Consider the following 15,948-nt stretch of genomic DNA (forward strand, 5'->3'; position numbering starts at 1 on the left):
AGGTGCAATAGATGTTATAAAATACAGTATATACATATGATATGAGTAATGTAAGATATGTAAACATTTTTAAAGAGGCATTATTTAAAGGTGCATTGTTTAAAATGACTAGTGAGACATTTATTAAAGTGGCCAGTGATTGGGTCTCAATGTAGGCAGCAGCCTCTCTGAGTTAGTGATTGGTGTTTAGTAGTCTGATAGCATTGAGATAGAAGCTGTTTTTCAGTCTCTCGGTCCCAGTTTTGACGCACCTCTACTGACCTCGCCATCTGGATGGTAGAAGCGTGAACCGGCAGTGGGGTGGTCACTTTAACAATGGAATACCAGTCACTTTAATGATGTTTACATACTGCTTTACTCATTTCATATGTATATACTGTATTCTATTCTACTGTATTTTAGTCTACGCCACTCTGACATTGCTCATCCTAATATTTATACATTTCTTAACTCCATTCTCCATTAATTTATATTTGTGTGTATTGTTGTGAATTGTTAGATATTACTGCACTGTTGGTTCTAGAAACACATTCATTTCACTACACCCGCAATAACATCTGCTGAATATGTGTATGTGAGCAATACAATTTGATTTGATTTGAATTGACATCTGTGCCCAGTGGGACATTTCATGATCCATGGCCAAGTGTTTTTTTCTCTCGCTCCCTCTATTCCTGTTATGGGAAAATTGCGCGGCGACCTAGTAGTCTGCATTCTTTGTTTTAGTATTGCCTGACTGAGAGAAGATCATTGCTAGTCCACACAGAACCATACTCCTAATTTTCACGAGTCATGGGGTCAAGGAAGAGGGATGGGGAGATAGGTCGGGCTGAGCTGAACCACGCCTCCTCTGCTGATTAATGCAGTGCAGCACAGCCTCTAACCAGAAGCACATGCAGGCCTTTTGCAGCCAAACCAAATGAATGAATGTCTATTATGAGACGAGTAGAGGACGGGGACCGAACAACACAGAAAATGTTGAGACAAACAACTTTGTTGCATGGCCTCTTGTTTGGCAGAATCTGTTTGGGCCGTCTATGTTTGCGTCTATAGTGTCTCTAATTAAAAGTGCAATAAAATAGAGCCAAAATGCATTCTCATGGTGAACACATGATTAAAAAAGGATGCTATATCCACTTAGAGGTGTCATGGCCATAGGTGCCACAAGGGGACCTCATATTCTTCCTGCTTTTGTTAAAATAATAACTAAACATTTTATTATTATGCATGAATTATTTCTAAAAAGACCTGTCAGCGGTATTTTTCAGAGCGGGCACACTGATTGGACCAGGCAAAGAGTACCCCTCCATCCTCCCTAGTAAGTGATTCCTTCCAAGGTGCATCATGAGCAAACATATGCTAGGCAGGATGCTCGATACTCTAGTGCGTGCAGACAGTATCGCCAGTGAAGGAGGAGAGAGAGTGTTGATTAACACACAGCATTTGATTCGTTTTTAGCTACTGGTGATGAGCAGGACTTGCAGGAGGTATGTTTGTAAATTAATTTGAACAAGCTATGTAGCCTATTGTCACGTTCCTGACCTGTTTTCTGTTGTTTTGTATGTGTGTGATGGTCAGGGCGTGAGTTTTGGGTGGGCAGTCTATGTTTTCTGTTTCTATGTTGGTTTTGGGTTGCCTGGTATGGCTCTTAATTAGAGGCAGGTGTTTTGCGTTTTCCTCTAATTGAGAGTCATATTAAGGTAGGGTGTTCTCACTGTTTGTTTGTGGGTGATTGTCGTCCGTGTCTGTGTCTGCACCACACGGGACTGTAGCGTTTGTTCGTTCGGTTTGTCATAGTCTGTACCTGTTCCTACGTGCTTCGTGTTTTATGTAAGTACTCATGGTTTAGGTCAGTATACATTCGTTTTTTGTTATTTTGTAATCCTTCCCAGTGTTTGTTTTCGTGTTTCGTCGTTTACCTTAATAAATTCATTATGTATTCACAACCTGCTGCATGTTGGTCGAATCACTACTCCTCCTCTTCGTATGAAGAGGAGGAGGAACACCGTTACAGAATCACCCACCAAACCCAGATCAAGCAGCGGGTTAACGGACAGCAACGACAGCAGCAGTGGGAAAAGGAGGATTGGACATGGGAAGAGATCCTGGACGGTAAAGGACCCTGGGCAGAGCCAGTGGAGTGTCGCCGCCCCAAAGCGGAGCTGGAGGCAGCGAAAGCGGAGAGGCGACGTTATGAGGAGGCAGCACGGAAGCAAGGCTGGAAGCCCGCAAGTACTACCCAAAAATTTCTTGGGGGGGGGCTAAGAGGTAGTGGGCCGAGGGCAGGTAGGAGACCTGCGCCCACTTCCCAGGCTAACCGTGGAGAGCGGGAGTACGGGCAGACACCATGTTACGCAGTAGAGCGCACGGTGTCTCCTGTACGGGTGCATAGCCCAGTGCGGGTTATTCCACCTCCCTGCACTGGTAGGGCTAGATTGGGCATTGAGCCAAATGTCATGAGGCCGGCCCTACATATCTGGCCACCAGTACGTCTCCTTGGGCCGGCTTCCATGGCACCAGCCTTACGCATGGTGTCCCCGGTTCACCAACACAGCCCAGTGCGGGTTATTCCACCTCCCCGCAATGGACGGGCTACGGGGAGCATGCAACCAGGTAAGGTTGGGCAGGCTCAGTGCTCAAGGGAGCCAGTACGCCTACACGGTCCGGTATTTCCGGCGCTACCTCCTCGCCCCAGCCCAGTACTACCAGTGCCTACACCACGCACCAGGCTTCCAGTGCGTTTTAAGAGCCCTGTTCCTCCTCCACGCACTCTCCCTATGGTGCGTGTCTTCAGCCCAGTGCCTCCAGTTCCGGCACCACGCACTAAGCCATCTGTGCGTCTCCAGAGCCCTGTACGCACTGTTCCTTCTCCCCGCACTCGCCCGGAGGTGCGTGCCCTCAGCCCGGTACCTCCAGTTCCGGTACCACGCACCAGGCCTATAGTGCGCTTCGAGAAGTCAGTGTGCCCTGTCCCTGCTCCCCGCACTAGCCTTGAAGTGCGTGCCGTCATCCCGGTACCTCCAGTTCCGGCACCACGCACCAGGCCTACTGTGCGCCTCAGCAGGGCAGAGTCGGCCGTCTGCCCAACGCCTTCTGCACTGCCTGTCTGCCCAGCTCCGTCTGAGCCATCTGTCTGCCCAGCTCCGTCTGAGCCATCTGTCTGCCCAGCGCCGTCTGAGCCATCTGTCTGCCCAGCGCCGTCTGAGCCATCTGTCTGCCCAGCGCCGTCTGAGCCATCTGTCTGCCCAGCGCCGTCTGAGCCATCTGTCTGCCCAGCGCCGTCTGAGCCATCTGTCTGCCCAGCGCCGTCTGAGCCATCTGTCTGCCCAGCGCCGTCTGAGCCATCCGTCTGCCCAGCGCCGTCTGAGCCATCCGTCTGCACAGCGCCTTCTGAGCCATCCGTCTGCACAGCGCCTTCTGAGCCATCCGTCTGCACAGCGCCTTCTGAGCCGTCCGTCTGCCACGAGCCATTAGAGCCGTCCGTCAGTCAGGAGCTGCCAGAGCCGCCAGCCAGTCAGGAGCTGCCAGAGCCGCCAGCCAGTCAGGAGCTGCCAGTGCCGCCAGCCAGTCAGGAGCTGCCAGTGCCGCCAGCCAGTCAGGAGCTGCCAGAGACGCCAGCCAGTCAGGAGCTGTCAGAGCTGCCCTTCAGTCATGAGCTGCCCTTCAGTCATGAGCTGCCCTTCAGTCATGAGCTGCCCTTCAGTCATGAGCTGCCTTACAGTCATGAGCTGTCCTACAGTCATGAGCTGCCCTACAGTCATGAGCTGCCCTACAGTCATGAGCTGCCCTACAGTCATGAGCTGCCCTACAGTCATGAGCTGCCCTACAGTCATGAGCTGCCACTCAGTCCGGACCTGCCAGAGTCCCTCAGCCCGGACCTGCCAGAGTCCCTCAGCCCGGACCTGCCAGAGTCCCTCAGCCCGGACCTGCCAGAGTCCCTCAGCCCGGACCTGCCAGAGTCCCTCAGCCCGGACCTGCCAGAGTCCCTCAGCCCGGACCTGCCAGAGTCCCTCAGCCATGACCTGCTGCCCCTTATCCCGGTGCTGCCCCTTATCCCGGTGCTGCCCCTTCATTTAGGTGGTTTTAGTTGGAGGGTGGTCATTGGGAGGGGGATACAGAAGCAGGGAGTGACTATGGTGATGTGGGGACAGCGTCCGGAGCCTGAGCCACCACCGTGGTCAGATGCCCACCCAGACCCTCCCCTGGACTTTGTGCTGGTGCGCCCGGCGTTCGCACCTTGAGGGGGGCGTGCTGTCACGTTCCTGACCTGTTTTCTGTTGTTTTGTATGTGTGTGATGGTCAGGGCGTGAGTTTTGGGTGGGCAGTCTATGTTTTCTGTTTCTATGTTGGTTTTGGGTTGCCTGGTATGGCTCTTAATTAGAGGCAGGTGTTTTGCGTTTTCCTCTAATTGAGAGTCATATTAAGGTAGGGTGTTCTCACTGTTTGTTTGTGGGTGATTGTCGTCCGTGTCTGTGTCTGCACCACACGGGACTGTAGCGTTTGTTCGTTCGGTTTGTCATAGTCTGTACCTGTTCCTACGTGCTTCGTGTTTTATGTAAGTACTCATGGTTTAGGTCAGTATACATTCGTTTTTGTTATTTTGTAATCCTTCCCAGTGTTTGTTTTCGTGTTTCGTCGTTTACCTTAATAAATTCATTATGTATTCACAACCCGCTGCATGTTGGTCGAATCACTACTCCTCCTCTTCGTATGAAGAGGAGGAGGAACAACGTTACACCTATTGATTCCTTCTTGATGAATACATAAGACAAAAATGTTTTGTTGTTTCTCTGTAATACTAAACTCAGCAAAAAAAGAAACGTCCTCTCACTGTTAACTGCATTTATTTTCAGCAAACTTAACATGTGTAAATATTTGTATGAACATAACAAGATTCAACAACTGAGACATAAACTGAACAAGTTCCACAGACATGTGACTAACAGAAATGGAATAATGTGTCCCTGAAAAAAAAGGGGGGGGGGGGGGGGTCAAAATCAAAAGTAACAGTCAGCATCTGGTGTGGCCACCAGCTGCATTAAGTACTGCAGTGCATCTCCTCCTCATGGACTGCACCAGATTTGCCAGTTCTTGCTGTGAGATGCTACCCAACCCTTCCACCAAGGCACCTGCAAGTTCCCGTAAGTTTTTTGGGGAGTAGCCCTAGCCCTCACCCTCCAATCCAACAGGTCCCAGACGTGCTCAATGGGATTGAGATCCGGGCTGATGACAACAAGCTGAGTCCGATGATGCTGTGACACACCACCCCAGACCATGACTGACCCTCCACCTCCAAACTGATCCCGCTCCAGAGTACAGGCCTCAGTGTAACGCTCATTCCTTCGACGATAAACGTGAATCTGACCATCACCCCTGGTGAGACAAAACTGTGACTCGTCAGTGAAGAGCACTTTTTCCAGTCCTGTCTGGTCCAGCGACGGTGGGTTTGTGCCTATAGGCAACGTTGTTGTCGGTGATGTCTGGTGAGGACCTGCCTTACAACAGGCCTACAAGCCCTCAGTCCAGCCTCTCTCAGCCTATTGCGGACAGTCTGAGCACTGTTGGAGTGATTGTGCGTTCCTGGTGTAACTCGGGCAGTTGTTGTTGCCATCCTGTACCTGTCCCGCAGGTGTGATGTTCGGATGTACCGATCCTGTGCAGGTGTTGTTACACGTGGTCTGCCACTGCGAGAATGATCAGATGTTCGTCCTGTCTCCCTATAGCGCTGTCTTAGGCGTCTCACGGTACGGACATTGCATTTTATTGCTCTGGCCACAACTGTAGTCCTCATGTCTCCTTGCAGAATGCCTAAGGCACATTCACACAGATGAGCAGGGACACTGGGCATCTTTCTTTGGTGTTTTTCAGAGTGAGTAGAAAGGCCTCTTTAGTGTTTTAAGTTTTCATAACTGTGACCTTAATTGCCTACCGTCTGTAAGCTGTTAGTGTCTTAACGACCGTTCCACAGGTGCATGTTCATTAATTGTTTATGGTTCATTGAACAAGCATGGGAAACAGTGTTTAAACCCTTTACAATGAAGATCTGTGAAGTTATTTGGATTTTTACAAATTATCTTTGAAAGAGAGGGTCCTGAAAAAGAGACGTTTCTGTTTTTGCTGAGTTTAGCTATAGCTCTGCTTTAGCTAGCCAGCTAGATAGGGTCCCAATGCCCTACCCCTCCATCATCACATACTTTGTGAACCCTCTAAAATAATGGGTGCACGACGCCCCTGTATCCACATACAGGTTATACTGAGCTTGAATTGCATGGCTCCAACCCTCTGTATTTTAATGAGAAATACTCTTCTAACCCAACCTCAATTAATCCAAAGAACTTACATTTCTCTCCTATTTAGCTAAAGTCATATCCCACAAGACAGGTTAATACATGTTTCACTGCACATAGCAAAACCCTCAGTTGCTGCAAAGCGTTTTCACCTTCTTCTGCTGCAAGTCAGGACATTTCCTTGTGAATGATCACACATTCCCTTTTGTCTTTTCTCACAAAAGAAGTGAAGATAAAAGTCCTTCATATCCCTCATTCGGTTTGACCCGCTGGTGATTAGAAATACAGTTCACTGAATGATTTTCATAATCATTGTATAGGGATCTACAAGAGAGCTACTTCCTCTCCGAGTCATGAAAGAGAGGAGACGGATCCCTCTAACTTCCTTATTAGATTACACACACTCCAGTCATCGGTTGATTACAGGCCTGTAAATTGCCATGTGAATGATGGGCAACATGGTGACTCAGCAGGCTGAGTGGACCTCAGTGGTAGGTTTTTGTTGGTAGCATTAATGATCACAGCTGCTCCTCTTCATGTCTACATCAGTTGAGTCTCCTCAAAGGAGGAAGGGGAGGACCATCCTTAAAAATAAAAATAGTGAAACATTTAAAAAGTTAATTGTTTTTAAATAAAACTATGCTAAATATATTCATGTCACCAAATAATTGATTTAAAACACACTGTTTTGCAATGAAGGTCTATAGTACCCTCAACAGCACTCTGTAGGGCAGCACCATGGTGTAGCCTGAGGATATGGAGTTTCCGTCTTCCTCTGGGTACATTGACAGAGAGGGATGCTATGTTAGTTAGCTGGCTATCCAACACTGGAACTCTTCCAAGTGAAGGTAAGCTTTCGTTTGAAAAATGTCAGATGTAGACAGCTTTTCAAGACAGTGAAACCTTGTCTTGTGTTCACTTTTATGAGAAACAGCAGAGCCTGCCAAACACCTACAGTAATATTCAAAACATTGAAGCACATGAGAAATGTTTTCCAGTTCAGCCTGTCTTTGGTCATGTGACAATAGGTGTTGTGATGTAACACCACATTTCCCACAAAGGGCTGCTCCGCTCCAAGAAACGAACTCCTTGGCAGTCAGAGGCTCTTTTCTTGGCATGGCCTGTGAGGTGGGAAATGGTAGAACAGGAGGCCCACAAGGCAGCAGCCCTCTCTCAGAAAATCTAGTAGATTTTAACTACTGTGGTTCCTCATACTTGCTCCTGTCTTGTTAAAATGTCTTACGAACCAGTGCCACCTTGAATTACAGCTAAGAGAGATCTTATAGCTAATAATGTTAATTAACATATTGTATGTAATATGAATATACATATTGTATAATGTAATGGAGAAATTGTAGCATTAGAGTAAACTCAACATTTGGGTTGCAAAGCAAAAGGATAGAGGAGTTCAATTATGTAAATGAAGCACCACATTATGTCCTCTTAGTCAAAATGAAAGTGAGGAGCTTTTGAAAGGAAGTTAACAGGCCAACGTGAAAATGAGGAATTAAAAGCGCCCTCTCTCCTCCTGCCTTGCCATGTGACGACCACAGCATATGACTTCCACAACTTCATCGCTCATTACCCAGTGAAGGGCTGGACACAATTGAGTGAGTGTTGTTTGGGCCATGCCCTAGATACTTGTTTCTCCCAGTTCTCAGCTCTATCTGGCCACTGTGCAGAGGCACCCACTACCATTTCAGGCCAACTCTCCACTGGTCACACTGTCTGCAGGCTGCAAGGGGCTTTACATGATGACCCATACCCGGGAAACAAATACATTTTAATATATTTAATGTCACGCAAAATGTACATATTTCAAATACGTATAGATACATTTGCATCTTTGCTCAAATGCATGTAATGCCTGACAATATTCCAGAAATGCGTGGCTATGACATCTAGTCTTAAGGGTGGCCAAAGTGGTTCCTAATTCGGCTTCCTGAATTACTCTTTACATAATGATCAATAGAGATAATATTTTGGGCCATCAAGCCAAAACATTGGCAGTGATATAATTTAAATTGTGATGGTGAGTAAAAAAAAATAGGATTTCACCGAATTTTAACATTCTTTCATAAAAAGCACATGTTCAACTTCATAAAAAACATATTTTCCTATCTCCCCCCCAAAATATATAGTAAGTTTCTCTCTTCAGCGTAATTAAATAATTAAAAAATCAAGTTGATTTTGTATAGTTTTAGTTTTCAATGATTTAAACAAAACAAAAATACATTGTACAACGCTCCACAATATGTCAAAATGTAGATCTATGTGTTGTGCTTCCACTGAGTTATATTATACAGCTCTACAGTGGATGGTTAGCTGTGTTTTGGTGCGTTCGTAGCCAAGTGGGAAGTGGGAATTTACCACATCTGGGGAAAAATCCACTTGTACAGCCCTTCAACTGGTAATTACCAATGACGTATACAAACCCTGGATTGTTGATGCTATGTATTGGCCATTGAGAGGCTTTGAAGCCACCAGTCGGCCATATTGGCTCGTCGAGGCACTCCTCCATATTAATTAATGTAATTCTACAGTATTTCGATTAAATGTTTTAAGGACAATATAACATGTATTTAAGTATTTTTGTTGTTGTCGTGGGGACAGTAACATCTATATAACATCTATAAATTATACTTTAAGGAACATGTTTTTATATATTTTGAATTTTTATGTTTAGCTCACATAACTCACATGTTAAGCTCACACTGTAAAACTATGCATCAAGTTGTCTATAATATAATACATTCGGCAAACCCGAATGTAGACATTAATAAATGCATTTCTATAGTTTTTAAAATATTTTCTACAATGGTGGGGGAGTTGCAAAATTGAGACACACTGGCTTCAACACAGCGCCCCCTATCAGTCACCTAGTGCATACAGTGCCTTCAGAAAGTATTCACACCCCTTGACTTTTTCCACATTTTGTTGTGTAACAAAGTGGGATAAAAATGTTTTTAATTGGCATTTTGTGTCACTGATCTACACAAAATACTCTAACATTAAATATTTTTGATGAAAAATAAAACACTAATGCATCTTGATTAGATAAGTATTCAACCCACTGAGTCAATACATGTTAGAATCATCTTTGGCAGTGAATGCAGCTGTGAGTCTTTCTGGGTAAGTCTTTCCACACCAGAATTGTGCAACATTTGCCCGTTATTGTTTTTAAAATACTTCACACTCTGTCAAATTGGTTGTTGAGCATGGCTAAACATCCATTTGCAGGTCTTGCCATAGATTTTTAAGCAGATATAAGTCAATCCTGTAACTCAGAACATTCACTGTCTTGGTAAGCAACCCCTGTGTAGATTTGGCCTTGTGTTTTAGGTTATTGTCCTACTGAAAGATGAATTCATCTCCCAGTGTCTGGTGGAAAGCAGACTGAACCAGGTTTTCCTCTAGGATTTTGCCAGTGCTTAGCTCCATTCAGTTAATTTTTTATCCTGAAAAACTCATCAGTCCTTAACAATTACAAGCTTACCCATAACACGATGCTGTCACCACTATGCTTGAAAATATGGAGAGTGATACTCAGTAATGTGTTGTATTTGATTTGCCCAATCCATAACACTGTATTTGGGACACAAAGTTAGTTTTGCAGTATTACTTTAGTGCCTTGTTGCAAACACGATGCATGTTTTGGGATATTTTTTGTTGTTGTACAGGCTTCTTTCTTTTCACTCTATCAATTAGGTTAGTATTGTGGAGTAACTACAATGCTATTGATCCATCCTCAGTTTTCTCCTATCACAGCCATTAAACTCTGTAACTCTTTTAAAGTCACCATTGGCCACACGGTGAAATCCCTGAGCGGTTTAGTTAGGAAGGACGCCTGTACCTTTGTATAGTGACTGGGTGTACTGATACACCCACCAAAGTGTAATTAATAACGTCACCATGCTCAAAGGGATATTCAATGTCTTTTTGTTTTTTGTACCCATCTACCAATAGGTGCCCTTTGCGAGGCATTTGAAAACGTCCCTGGTCTTTGTGGTTGAATCTCTGCTGGAAATGCACTGCTCGACTGAGGGATCTTACAGATTATTGCATGTGTGGGGTACAGAGATGAGGTAGTCCTTCAAAAATAATTTTAAACACTCTTATTGTACACAGAGTGAGTCCATGCAACTTAGTATATGACTTGTTGAGCACATTTTCACTCCTGAACTTATTTAGTCTTGGCATAACAAAGGAATTTAATACTTATTGACTGAAGACATTTAAGCTTTTCAGCTTTAATTCATTTGTAAACATTTCGAAAAACATATTTCCACATTATGGAGCACTGTGTGTTGGCCAATGACAAAAACATCTACATTTAATCAATTTTAAATTACGGTTGTAACACAACATAATGTGGAAAAGTCAAGGGGTGTGAATACTTTCTGAAGGCACTGAATATAAATTATTGATAATTACTAGTTAAATCAGACATGAATCCCCATTGTAACAGGGGGATGGAAGCTTGTTTTGTGCAACAGGGAGGTCCAAGTGAATGTGAAAATTTACGAAAATTGTTCAACTGTTAAAACATTTCTAGCCGTCTATCAATGGGTAGAGCAAGGTTGACGTGCTATGCTCAACCCGCTCAGTTTTTCACAATAAAAAAACATAAAATGGCCAAAACAGAAGAACCAGTCCACCTGCGTTCACACTATGATTTGACTTTTGACTTGTGAAAGAAATATTTAAAAAATAACTAGTTTCACCATATCATATATGTAGTTTTGTCCTTGAGCGGTTCTTGTCTATTAATGTTCCGTATTATGTCATGTTTATGCATTTTCTGGGGTTAGTAGGTTAAAATGTTACTAGAAGTCACAGAGGGTGCACATTGGAATATGTCAAAATGCTGAATATTGGCACTTTAGCAAGTCTTTATTCATATTGAAAATCTGATTTATTGAATTCTCTATGTGACCTATATTAAAGGGCACTTAATTTCATATAACAGCCTTTTAAAATGCAATATTGCTGCATCATTTCAACTTAACATTTCAAATGCATTTAAAAGGCACTAATTTCGTGGAACGACCCAGTACATGTTAAGTTCTGCCAGTTGGAAGTTGGTTGCAATGCACTCGTCATCATTTTTTACAATGGGGGATTGCCAAGATGGAGACACGGTGGCTTCAACACAGCGCCCCCTACCAGTCATCTAGTGTATCTATAAATTATTGGTAATTACTAGTTAAATCTGCCATGACAGGGGGAATGGAAGCTTGTTGTGTGCAACAGGGAGGGCCAATTGAATGCAAAAGCTACCCAGTACACGTTAAGTTGGACGTTGGTTGCAATGCTCTCGTTAAGTTTGTTTGTTTATTTGTCACACACTGTCACTACATGACCGATAATGTATCATGTGTGTAGTCATTTATGTAGTCATCTAAATGCTTCTTAGTGCTTTTGGTACGCTTTTGGCATGTGTCAAGTACAATAATTGGCGGCAGCCTATTATAAGACTTGGAGGCGTGGCTTGATAGGAGTGTAGTCTCCCATGAGATGGTTTGTCATGCCAGTTAATGTGTTAAATTGTGTTCTGTAAAGGTTCTGCTGGGGAGTCCCAAGATGAGGAGTACACCTGAATGGTTGTCGGACTTGGGGATGGAGTTAGGGGAACCCATTGAGGTGAGTAGGAAAAGAAGGAATAAAGTGGAACATATTAAGAGTAAATATAGAGTGCTGGAGAAGGATAATTGAACATGACGAGACTGAGGATTAATTAACTGCGGTGGCAGGTGTCAGGTGTTTGCTAAGTGTAAGGGAGAGTTTTGGAGAGAATGTGTCCTTGCCTTCTGGCTGATCCATATGTGGTGTCGGGTTGAGTGGAGAAGAGGTTGGAGAATGTTGGGTCGGTGAAAGTGACTCGAAGTAGAATCATGTTGATTTTTTTTGCGTTTCTGCCATCCAGAAGGACAAGAACTGTGACTTGCTTTCCTCTCCATCGCAGGGCGCGGTTGAAAGGAGTGATAACTGGAGTGGCGTTAAGTGTTGAGGAGGGCCAACTGAAGTTGAAGATTCCCGGTGTCTGTGACACCTGCCGTTTGGTGCGATGCAGAGAGAGCATGGTGAAACAGAGAAGACACTCTCTAATACTGAGTTTTGATGCAGAGTCTTTACAAGATAAAGTCAAGTTATGGTCATGTGGCAGCTGTGAGTATGAGGGAGATTCCTAGATGTGAGAAGTGTGCAGGAGGAATGTTTAGTGTCGTTGGAAAAAGTTGTGTGTGTAAACTGCCATGGTAGGGGTACACATTGCTTTGTCTCAGATGTGTCAGGTGAGAGAAAGGCAGGTTTAGGTTGCCAGGATCAGAGTAGAGCAGAAGGTGTCAAATGCTGAAGCAGTGAGGAGAGTAGTAGATGGAGATGGGTCCAGGGTGAGGGATCCTAAGAGGATCCCTGTGAGCAGGCAGAGATCAATAGAGAGTGATGGGAACAACATGCTTCAGTAAGGTTGTTTTCTTGGCGTTCATGGCCATGGTTGTCACCTGTACCGTAGGAATGAAACGGACATCTACACAGAAGAAAGATGTTGTGGTTGCAGCTGTAGAGAAATACTTGGGTATACAAGATTTTACTGCAAAAGAGTTTTGAATGATAGTGTCCTGTCCTCATATACTGTTGACCTGGTGTAGGATCAGACAGAGCCAAAGTAGTGGAATAGTGATGAGTTTTTAATGGTTGTATGGTTAGTTGGTAGGGCAATTTCTTCACAATGTGTAATGAATTTATACTACAGAATAGTAGGCTTATTTAGAGCCAATACAGTTGGTGGCAGCATGCACCTATAGCATTTGTTTGCTGACCGCCATAATACCAAAGAAGAAGAAAGGTTAAGCTTGTACAGTGCTAGTTCTACAGTCTTAATGACACTGACAAAAGTACATGTGATACTTAAGAGCCTACTAAAGTTTCATTGTTAAGACACTAACCATTTTGTTACAATATGATTTGGCAATTTTTTTATATTTGCCATACATTTTAATTTAAGAATGTACACTGCTCAAAAAAATAAAGGGAACACTTAAACAACACAATGTAACTCCAAGTCAATCACACTTCTGTGAAATCAAACTGTACACGTAGGAAGCAACACTGATTGACAATAAATTTCACATGCTGTTGTGCAAATGGAATAGACAAAAGGTGGAAATTATAGGCAATTAGCAAGACACCCCCAAAAAAGGAGTGATTCTGCAAGTGGTGACCACAGACCACTTCTCAGTTCCTATGCTTCCTGGCTGATGTTTTGGTCACTTTTGAATGCTGGCGGTGCTCTCACTCTAGTGGTAGCATGAGACGGAGTCTACAACCCACACAAGTGGCTCAGGTAGTGCAGTTCATCCAGGATGGCACATCAATGCGAGCAGTGGCAAAAATGTTTGCTGTGTCTGTCAGCGTAGTGTCCAGAGCATGGAGGCGCTACCAGGAGACAGGCCAGTACATCAGGAGACGTGGAGGAGGCGTAGGAGGGCAACAACCCAGCAGCAGGACCGCTACCTCCGCCTTTGTGCAAGGAGGTGCACTGCCAGAGCCCTGCAAAATGACCTCCAGCAGGCCACAAATGTGCTTTTTTGGGGGTGTCTTGCTAATTGCCTATAATTTCCACCTTTGTCTATTCCATTTGCACAACAGCATGTGAAATGTATTGTCAATCAGTGTTGCTTCCTAAGTGTACAGTTTGATTTCACAGAAGTGTGATTGACTTGGAGTTACATTGTGTTTTTTAAGTGTTCCCTTTATTTTTTTGAGCAGTGTATATACATTATATTTATACATTCTGTAATATGTTGTAATGTATTTAAAATTTATAAAATATTTTGGGGGGCCAATTTCAAATATTTCACATGTCTCCCCCAAAATGTAGCTAAAAAAATATATTTTAAATGTAATTTTTTTCCCGTATGGGGAGTGTCCCATGTGAGCTAGAAAATGGGACACACAGGCTTAGCTACTTCACTGTGCTCTGTGAAAAGTGGAAGCACTTACTGAAGTAATCAGATTACACTAATATGGTTGTTTACATTAGTTCTCATGATGAAGACCGTTGTACTTCTGAGTTTACTGGTCAGTAGTGTAATACAGTATATAGCAACAGAGATCATCATCGGGTCATATAAGTGGGAAGGAATTTATGTGCAATATAGTTGGGGTTCAAAATAGGAGTCAGACATAATAATTATCTCTTGACCCTACTGCTCACACTTATTGGAAAACTATTTGAGTTCATTTTGGGTCCTTGTGCATTACATGAGGTACAACAGTAGACACAATGTTCAGCCAAACTAAAGTACAACTATTTATTTCTTATCAATTGAATTGACAGACACAATAAACACCTGTGTTGTCTTGTCCCTTCTCCCTTCAGGTCTAGTTAACTATGTGTATGACACCACCTACTGGTGCTGAGTACTCGCTGACACTACCTACAGCAGATTACGAAACAAGGAAACCATTCAGCTGGGGGAACATCCTCCACCACCACACCATTAACACACAAACAGATTTACTTCCTAGCCTTATGTCCTCAAACTCAGGTCTGGAAGCTGAGGCCATCTCTGTAAGGAATTCACTGTTGGGCCATGTGGGAGTGACGTGGGAAAAGGCATCATACCAATGACTGTATTGAAGGAGGAGGGCCTTCTTCAAGCAGCCTGTGTTTCCTGTGCCCAGAGGGGGAGCCAGATTCCTTTCATGAGCATCTGTGGAGCTGCATCTGCACTGCCGAAGGAGAATGCCCAACATTCCCAGAATACGAACACATTCCGCTGTAGATTAGACTAAAGCAGAACGTCTATACAGACTACTTATAGTCATAGCATCTGTATGATATATCCAGCTTATTACAGGAGTTTAATTTTCTAATGAAATGTATCTCTTTAAGGCTATTGTTGTCGTTAATCATTTCAAAGAGCCATGCCCAAAAACAGAAATACCAAAACATTCCAAACAGCTCAATCTTTTGAAGTTAGCAATTCATTTCTGATGCACCGTCGCAGGACAAAACATGGCCAAATAAAGTATAAGACAGACTTCAGTTGCCTCAAATTTGACATTCCCTATGCTGGTTAAATGTCATCTGCCACAAAGGTAGACAAAACATTAATCTACCTCGGAGCAGACCTGGGTTCAATACATGCATATTTCTGTGTATTTGAGCATTTTCAAATGATTTCGCCAAATCAGCTACTTTAATTTTAAGTATTTGAAAGTGTTTTTGAACAATTATATAAATAGCCATCCTCAGTTACTTCAAATACCCCCAGGACCAAATGGACCCGAGGACAAATGCAAAGGGTATTTTAATATTTGTATTCGAAAATATACTTGTTTGTGTATTTAAGCATTTTCAAATACATGCCAATACTTTTAAAGTGTATTTCCAAGTTGAAATTCAACTACTTGTATTTAACAAAAAAAATCTAAATACTGACTTCAAGTGTTTTTGTAAGTACTTGAAATACCCTAAATAGTATTTGCACCCTGGTCTGCCTTAGATAGAAATTCATTAGGCTAGATGTAAGTATACAGTATGCTACTAATAGTGTATGAACGTGTTTGCATCTTTGCCGTAAACTGTAACATGCACATGCATCTTATCTTTGCTGTAAACTGTAACATGCACATGCATCTTATCTTTGCTGTA

At 43.5% G+C, this 15,948-nt stretch overlaps 1 long non-coding RNA gene across 2 annotated transcripts; it reads left to right on the forward strand.

Annotated features, from left to right (window-relative positions):
- Positions 1 to 1,344: 1,344 nt before the first annotated feature.
- Positions 1,345 to 15,909, forward strand: LOC129833066 (uncharacterized). 2 transcript variants are annotated; one of them, XR_008756039.1, is made up of 4 exons: positions 1,345 to 1,487; positions 11,850 to 11,930; positions 12,253 to 12,455; positions 14,671 to 15,909. It is a non-coding gene; the product is annotated as an uncharacterized LOC129833066 (long non-coding RNA). The 2 variants fall into 2 exon arrangements; XR_008756040.1 differs by lacking the exon at positions 12,253 to 12,455.
- Positions 15,910 to 15,948: the final 39 nt, after the last annotated feature.

Source organism: Salvelinus fontinalis, chromosome 34 (genome assembly GCF_029448725.1).
Source record: "Salvelinus fontinalis isolate EN_2023a chromosome 34, ASM2944872v1, whole genome shotgun sequence".
In the NCBI taxonomy this organism is placed as follows: domain Eukaryota; kingdom Metazoa; phylum Chordata; class Actinopteri; order Salmoniformes; family Salmonidae; genus Salvelinus; species Salvelinus fontinalis.